Source organism: Akebia trifoliata, chromosome 11 (assembly GCF_017979445.1).
Source record: "Akebia trifoliata isolate Shusen 1 chromosome 11, ASM1797944v1, whole genome shotgun sequence".
NCBI classification, from domain to species: Eukaryota; Viridiplantae; Streptophyta; class Magnoliopsida; order Ranunculales; family Lardizabalaceae; genus Akebia; species Akebia trifoliata.
This window is the reverse complement of record NC_141385.1, coordinates 8,906,217-8,915,617: the sequence shown is the minus strand read 5'-3', so window position 1 is coordinate 8,915,617 and position 9,401 is coordinate 8,906,217. Positions and strand designations below refer to the sequence as shown.

At 30.3% G+C, this 9,401-nt stretch overlaps 1 long non-coding RNA gene across 1 annotated transcript; it reads left to right on the top strand.

Moving 5' to 3' along the window:
• Positions 1-4,896: 4,896 nt before the first annotated feature.
• Positions 4,897-5,558, top strand: LOC147390773 (uncharacterized). Its single transcript, XR_015182513.1, has 3 exons — positions 4,897-4,985; positions 5,105-5,198; positions 5,286-5,558. It is a non-coding gene; the product is annotated as an uncharacterized LOC147390773 (long non-coding RNA).
• Positions 5,559-9,401: the final 3,843 nt, after the last annotated feature.

Below are 9,401 nucleotides of genomic sequence, written 5' to 3'. Positions count from 1 at the left end.
TTACAACATTTTGTTCCATAAACTTTACATTATTAAAGAAAAATATTTTTAAAATTAAATTCTTAGTTTATATGTATTTGATTTATTGAATAAAATTATTATTTTTATTGATTTATATGTTTATTTTATATCTCATTGGCTTCTACTATTTGTTGTTCTACCTGTTTATTAACATAATATTAGAATCCAAAGATAAATATATAAAAATTTTATTGATTCAAAATGTAGTTTTGGGAGTAAAAGCCATGGATCTTCAAATTTCTCGATGATTAAAGAAAACGTGTTCGAATATGCTCGTTTGCTTGCCATCTTATAGGTTCTCAAAGTGTGTTTCAAATATATTTTTCCTTTTTCAATAATCTTGTTCTTTGTTGCTTAGATTTCTTTTTTTTTTTTCTTTTTAAATTGGAATTAACTTTCATTTTTTTACTGCAAATAACTTATTTGGTGATGAGAATGCAAAATGTCATATTTTTCTCCTTTAATGTTTAGTCTTTTATACATATTTGGTGCCTAAATGTACTTATTATTCTTTTATTTTGATTTAGGATGCAAATGGAGGTGTTAAGTGCAAAATAAAGTTAATCGAGCGATTTTGGACAGTTTTGACATTGTTTCGTAATCTAAACATAACTCTCTCATCCAAGAAAAAGACTTTCATGTTTTGAGTTTTGAGATATACAGCCTGTATTAAGGTCGAAATCGAGCTTCAAGTTATTGCATTTGCATTGTTGACGTTTTGAAATGTCCCTTAGCATGCAAATTTGATACACAGATTTGACACGATTTATTTTCGGAAATCTCTAGATTTGGTGCACGAAAATTTCAGTTGAAAACATCACTTTCCTAATTGTATTAAGACTTTATTTTATTTTTAATATTCTTTTTCCTTAATTAGTCAGATTTGAATATTGTTATTTATAATAGGATTTAGAATATTTTTAAGAGATTTTGTAGGCTTCTAAGAAGGAAAAATAATGTGTAGTAGAAAAAAAAATCAAGAAACTTGAAAAAAAAAACGTCTCTCTCTGCCTTCTTTTGTAACTTTTCCTTTGAATTTTTATCATGACTTTGTGTGGCTAAACTTTTATAATTAGTCGAAGGAAACGAAAGCTTGGGAATTAATAAAACTATGAGATCTCATTGATTTTTATTGTTCAATTTATATTTTGAGTATTGAATGTTCTTCTGTGCCTATTTTCGTGATTGTCTCGTTTAATTACTAGGAGACCTACTAGCTTATTATTCGTTGCAATCTACTACTAGGTTAAATATCAAATCCGTAATTGTTTGATTCCTCTAATTTGTAAAGCAACTAAGATTTAATGATTTGCTGCGTTAGAAATTATTAGATCTTAGGAAGAATGCTCGACTAAATTAAATGCAACCGCTTGTACTTGTGTTGTTTAGCTTCATCGATCTCTCTAATTCTTAAAGCTACTACTAGATTAAACTTTTAGTGCTTCTCTTGGGTTATTTAGTAGTTAAGGTTAATTAGATCGCATGTTTTATGTTTAACTACGACTAAGGAGAAATAGAAAAAATAGTTTTAACGGTGAATATTCAAACTATGAATTTATATATACTTGCATCGATGATCAATTGTAAAATTCCTATGGTGGATGTTAATTTAGACCAAGGTTTATTCTTTTGATTGATTTCCATACTTCAATTTGAATTGTTCATTAGTTGTTTTTCTTAAAATTATTTTCGTTATACTCGAACCCCCCCTCCTTGTTCATTAGCATAAAACTAAGCTAGATACTCTTCGTAGGAACAATCCTTACTCGCACCACTACATGTATTTTTAGGAGTATAGGTTTTATTTTTAGTTGATTGCAATGACACATCATTTGGCTCAAACTTATTTTAATAAGATCTTATTAAAACGAGCTTTTGATTGAAGTACATCATCATCTTTTGTTGTTAGTAAAGAAAATTAGTTCTTTTAATACTAATGTTTATAGTTTTTGTTTAAAAAATGAGAAATCTTGGGAAATTCAATTATTATAAAGTCGTGTGTTTATTTTTTGTGCCAAAGATTGAAGAATTTCATTTTTTATAGAACTTTAAATATAAAATGATATTTGGAACTTATAGACACCCCATTTTTGCGTGTGTCTAATTCGATAATTCGTTACTTGATTGTCATGGATTCCTAATGATAAGTACAAAGAACTCAAAAGCTTGAGAATACATTTTCCATTTTTATTTATTTATAATCCTTCAATCTCTCTCACTAGTCACGAATCGACATAAAAAATTAAACACGCTTAAGATCGCTACACCTTACACTCGATTTAGTAAATACGTACGCTTAGGTTCGTCACACATTTTGATAACTTAGAGACCTCACAACATTATGAAAATATGACCGCGAGACTTATAAATAATCAAGTTGGGACTGAAAAAAATCTTACGCCAAAACTTACAAAAATAACAAAAATACCCCTCGCGGGTCCAACACCTCTGAAAAATCTTAAAAGTACTTTCATTATCCTCGAAATATGATTTTGAATTTAACGAAATTAAAATTGATAAAAACAGAGAAATTTACTAAAAATCATAAAAATGACTAAAACACCCTTTGATAACGACTTTTAGAAACCTCAATTTTTAGAAAGACGTGGTAAAAAATAAGCTTCCAAAAAATTTACGCACATCAAACAAAATTTAGAAACCTCAAGTTAGGAAAATTGAAATTTTTTAAACATAAAATGACATTTTAACCATCACTACAACATTTTCGATCTATAGCGTTAGTTTATAATAGTGGATGACTATCTCAATTGCAGTATGATACATCTTTTGCAGTGGATCATTTTATCTGTCGCTATGGGGACCCATGCATAGCGCAGTATGGTACATTTTTTACAACAGATATTTTTATCCGCTACTATAGGACAGTATGGTACATTTTTTTGCAGCGGATATTTTTATCTGCTGCTATAAGGACCCATGCATAATCCATTATGATACTTTTTTTGCAATGGATCATTTTATCTGTCGTTATAGGGACCCATGCACAGCTCAACAAAATTTCACACTTGATTTATCTACAAATGACAGTGAAAAAAAAATCTACTGGTAAAAAATACTACACCTTACGAAAAAAATTGACTCACCCGCGAAAATCCTTTTCCCTTTTCCTTATCATTTTCCCCCTCATTCCTTCGTCTCTTTCACTCACTCACTCTCTCTCTCACTACAAAAACAGAGGCTATCAACGACGATTTTCTTCAGCAAATTTGTGAAACTCCACAAAAAGAGCAAGGTTAGGGGCAATTTTAAATAAAATTACTCCAAAAAGACAAAAACAACGACGATTTGTGATAATTGCCTCCAAAGATAAGGAAGCATTGGCGATTTTTGATGAAATGCCTCCAAAGAGATGCATTGTAGAGGTGGTTTTCATGAAAACACTAATGAATCTCAATCTATTTTTGTGGCAAGCTTTTGTGGTTCGATTTTTAGGCGTGGTTTTCTTGTTGGGAACCCTAGAGATTCTCAATGTCCCGCTCTTCTTTTGTCTCATACTCTCTCTCTCTCTCTTTGATTTTTGTGGCTTATTTTCCTTCTCACTCATCGATTCTCCTTCTTACAAACCCATCTTTCTCTTTCACACCTTGATTTCTATTTAAATCCTCAAATAACATTAAAGATTACAGGTATGTTTTAGACCCTAATTGATTTTTCAATTTTTTTATTTTTAGGATTTTCAGTTTTAGTTTTGGATTGTATATTTTAGTGGTTTTAGTCTAATCTTTGTTTGAAATTCATGAATTTGAGTAATTTGGGATGGATTGAATTCCAGAGTTCCATTATCATTGAGGTTAGTTCGCATTGAATGCTTAAATCATGAAAATGCACTGGATGCTTTAGTTTAAATCGGATTCAGTACTTGAATCGATTCAAGAAAAGTCAATACTAAATTTCAAGTCTATTTTTCAGTTCTTATCTTGAATCAGAATTGTTGAGTGCTAGGATGCAAGTGAGTTTCAAGTAATGGAGATTAATCAATGTGTTTCTCTGTTAAAAAACATATAAATGGTCCATTTCTTTATAGTCAAGGGTTTTTCATGAATTTATTATTACTCATGTGCTTTCATAATAGGCATAAGTTATAAAATATATTCAACGTGCTACATGGACACTTGATTTGATGAGTTTTCTAACATTTGTTTGTTGTTCTTTTGCTTTGAAAGAGATCATGATTGCATGTTTATTAAACAAGTTAAAACCTTCTCTATTTGATGATTTGATTCATCCCTCATTTAAACAAGTTAAAATCTTTTCTAGTAAAAAAAATTTACCCACCAAAAATAGTTCAGAAGATTAAACAACCAAATTATTTAAAGAGGTGGGGTACCCAAGACTAGTTTTTAGTTATCCCTTTTTGGATAATCAAAAAAGTTCGTACTAATTTCATCAAAAAAGTTATTTGGATTATGATATTATCATGGACAAAGTGGGTTGATGCAGTCCCCCTTCCTTCAAAATACAACCCTTTTTAGTAAAGTAAAGAATTGAGAAGGTAAACTACATTCATTTTGTTAGAAAATGGGTATTGAGTTCTTATGTAAAGAGAGAAAAGAAAATTGATAGTTTTTTAGTTCAGATTTGAATGTAATGAAAAATTACTTAACTATAAATTAGAGGTTAAGGCATGCACGAAGCACTAGGATCAATCATTATGATCTTAATGACCTTCAATAACATTGTAGTCAAGGAAAAACATATTTTATTATGTTAAATTACTGGGTTTGAGATCATTTTAACTTATTTCTATTATATGCCATGGGGCTTATATAAAATTATATGTGCATGTGTGCGTGTGTGTGTGTGTATGTGTGTGTATGAGGAGGATGTTTGATAAAAATACTAATTTTTAATGTAGTAGCAAAAGGGGTGGTTTTGAACATATAGAGGAGCGAAGGCCACCCTCTTCACAAATCACAGACCTCCATTTCCCTCACTTAACCATTGTAAGTCTCAATATATCATCCTCATAATCCCATCAATTCTACATTCTTTACAAATTATATCTCTTCCTCCATTACTCATTCATTAAACTAATTGCTTTGTTTTAATCCTTTACACTTAGGAGGAAAACGATAGTGCTTGTGAACCAGGCTACAAGTCTCTTAACCAATGTAAGAAAAGACATGGTAGATTTAGAGCTACCGTGTTCATTCTCGGTAAGGATACCCTTGATACTCATACATTTTATCCTAATTAACATCGTAATGTGACTCATAAATCTCTTATGCGTAATGTCCTTATAGCACTCAAGAACATGGGCTTAGTTAACATGGTGTGCATGGTATTGTAGTCATGCTTGTGATACACTTTGATATGGCTGGCTCTGCAAACACTCTAATGAACTTCATTGGTTCAACTTACTTCTTCTCGCTCATCGGTGACTTCATCTCGGATACTTAAGTAAACTCGATACATGTCTAACTTTTGTGTTTGTCAAAATTCTAGTAATATTCACCATCAATCCTTTTAATTGTACTTTTATTATCTTATTTATATAGATATCTTCATGTAGTTAATCCTATAGATATATCTTTTACTTGTAGGCTTTGACCATGGTTACAATTCAAGCTCATTTTCGTGAGTTGCTACTAGAACCTTGTAAAAATTCACATTCAGAAATGCATTTTTATTATTTAACTCTTACGACGATAAGAGAAACTTTTCATATTGAATGCCGCTCCAAGACTCAATAGGTAATATTAAAAATGCATTTATGTGCCTTGTTATGATTCAGAAATGCATTTTTTGTTATTAAACTCTTACGACGTTATCTAACTACTTATCTTGATTTTGATTTCTTAGAATATGAAGGTTGTATTTGATATTACCTTGATGGTTTGGTAGTTTTTCATTCATAGTACCATTTTGTTCGCCATGCCTTTCATCAAGTATTCTTTAAGAGTATTGTTTGAGGTTAGATGCCACCTTTCAAAAAAGGTGTTTTATCAGCTATTATTTCATTAAGGATATATATATTTGAGTTCATGGTTTTTATTTCTGTAATGAAGTTAAATTTTATAGTATTAACTTGATTGATATCTTATTTTCATCATTCAATTTAGTTTATGTTGTTAATTTTGTTTCAATTCCTTGTTCTATTAATTGAGCATGGAGTTCATGATATTTTCCAAGGCTCTCCATATCGATTATGACCCCAAAATGAACCAAGAATAAACAAGATCCTATGTCACATTAGTAAGTTTTCTTCTTGTACAGAACTTGCTCATGACATTTGATCAAAAAATCATGTAGACATTTCAATTGACCCCTGAAACATTGACTTGATTTCCATCATGTACTTAGTATTTATTTACAACGTCTTCTAGATATTTTCAGATATAAATATATATATATATTGTAATGTTAAATTATCTCTTTTGGATATCCAATTATCCATCATGTACTTAGCATCGTCTTCTAGATATTTTTGGATATATATGTTATAATGTTAAATTATCTCTTTTGGATATCCATCATGTACTTAACATCTATTTACAATGTCTTCTTGTAATAAACATAGTTAATCTATTTACAGCGTCTTCTATATATATATATATATATATATATATATATGGGATCGGATCAAGGGACACATGAAAAACCATATGTAATAACAATGTTATATTAATAAATTTTCAAAATATGGGTTAGAAGTTTTGGATTGAGCTGGATTTTTGTGAGGATGATCTCTATGATGGGAAGATCATCCGAAAAAAAAAAATCAGTCCAATCTGAAACTTTTAACCCCATTAAAAGTGATTTAGAATGTGGATCGTCTATTTTTTGCCAATAATTTGTAAATCACTTTTGATGGATTTAGAAGTTCCAGATTGAGCTGATTTTTTGTGAGGATGATCTTATCATCATAGTGACCATTCTCGCAAAAAATCAGCTCAATCCAAAACCTTTAACCTATATTTTGAAAAACCATTGTTTTTACATACATGAACTGCCCCCAATATATATATATATATTGTTTATGATCCGTGTACACATATATCTACAACGTGTTTTGTCCTATGTGGGCTAAAAGTTATGGATTAAGCTGATTTTTGGTAAAAATGATCTCTATGATGAGGAGATCATCCTCACTAAAAATCAGTTCAATCCAAGACTTTTATCCTTGTCAAAAGTTGTTTACAAAAAATGGACAGTCCACTTTTCAATGTCTCATTCGCATTAGGAGGGAAATGCTAGCACCTATTTTTGGGAGGGAGCTTGTTTGACCTTTCTGCATGGCCAACACCTTGGCCACTCAAGGGGTCAATCACCATTTGTTATTTTGTTTTATGTAATTGTATTGTGTTTTCAGAACATTAGTGAATGGGCTTCACTTTTGGCACTACTTCTATCTGTGTACTCACCATTTTGATAATATTCTCCAAACTCTAAATTGGCAAATTTTACAAACTTCTTAAATTCTAACTAATCAAAGTTTAGTGTAAAATCAAAGTATAGTCACTGTACTTATAAGAAATGAGTTTATTAGAGTTGAATGGCAGATCATGATTTATGTCGCCAAGCCTGGATAGTTAGGATAAAGACATCATTTATCTAATATGTCCATGTTTCATCCTCAGGTGATGATTATGGAAGTTGAGGTTGAGATGAAATCGCCTCGACCCTCTTTCCACTAAATATCGAATAGGGGTTCGATTGATAAATTGAGAATTTTTAGGAAATATGGAGTCACCACCTAATTTAGGTTTAGGCACCAAAGATAACTCCAAAATGGATCAGGTTTGTCCACAAATAAGATAAATGGGTAAGGGGTCAGATTACGGGTTTTAGAAGGTGTTAGACATCGAACCACCCAATTGAGATGATCGATTTCTACTACGATCTAAACTATCCTACGGTCAATGGGTAGAGACTAAAGTCAAGCTAGGATCCCATCATCATCAGATTATATCGAATGTGCTAAACGAATCTTACGACTAATATTCTCCTAAATATTACATGATTCTCAAATTTCGCATAAAATGGAAATATTTTAAAAAAGCCTTAATTCTATCCTATGCTCCAAAGTTCGCGTGGCAATATTTTAATTACAAATCCAAATATGCAAAGATTTTTCAAATCGACTAAAATAGGAATTTGTGAAAATTTTCTACATTGAAAAGTTGTGGATATGAAATTTCTAATTTGGTAATTCAAGGAGTTTCTAAACTAGAAAATTTGAAATTTTCTAAATTAGAAGTTTATAGATACATGATGAGCTCCCAAGTTGGAAACTTGAAAAAATAAACTTTCTAAAGTAGAAAATTTCAAATATAATGAGTCCCAAATTAAAATTTATAAAAATGATTATTCAAAATAGAAAATTGTGAATATTAAATTTCCCAAATCAACAATTTATGAATATTAATTTTCAAGAATAGAAAATCATGATTTTAGGAAAGTCACTAAATCAATGAAAAATTCAAAGTTACACAAATCTTCAAAATTAGCAAACTATGATTTTTTCAAAAATTTATCTTTACACGTGAGTTCTTCGAATGTCGCATAGTGGAATTCCACGATTGATAATGCTTACGTGACACCAAAAAATTAATGAATTAATTCTGTCACATTTTGAAAAAAAAGAAACTAATTTTAATATCAGGTGCACTCAAATCAGTGAGTCGACTTATTGATGGCATTTTAAAAAGTAAAAATAATTGTTCCTCTCCTTATGTCCAACGAAATCAGTGAGTTAACCCACATGCCAATTTTATAAAAAATATTTGATTTTAAACTTCCAATGTACACAAAAATCAGTGAGTCGACTAATGTGCCCATCTTATTAGAAATCGATTTTGAAATTTCTATGCGCATAAAAAACAACTCATTTATCACATGAAATCTCAATGTTCCACTCAATGCATTCCCCAAAATAGTGAGTTGACTCACTTATCATTGGAAATATCAATGCTTCACTCAATGCACACCTCAAAATAGTGAGTGACTCAATTTGTTAGCATACATAACCATGGCATAAAAATGAAATTGGTATTCCCAATAAGCACGACACAAATAATGAAATTACAAAAGATCTATATCACAATATTCTGAAACCATCAAGATATTAATTCTATCGTATCACATGGTTTTGTGAAGTTGTCAAATTTGCCATGGATATAAATCATAGGTTATTTGGATCAAGAAAATTGCATTAGAATGAAGCAAAGGATACCAGTCATGATCGCCATTATGCATTGATTAAATGATAATTATCAATAACAAATCACTCGAAATTCCAACATAATCAAAAGGCAAATAAAAAATCACCACAATCACGTAACCAATGCGTTAATCAATATCATAAGTTGGATAAATCATCAAAATATTAGACAGACGTTTCAGATTCATCAAAATCG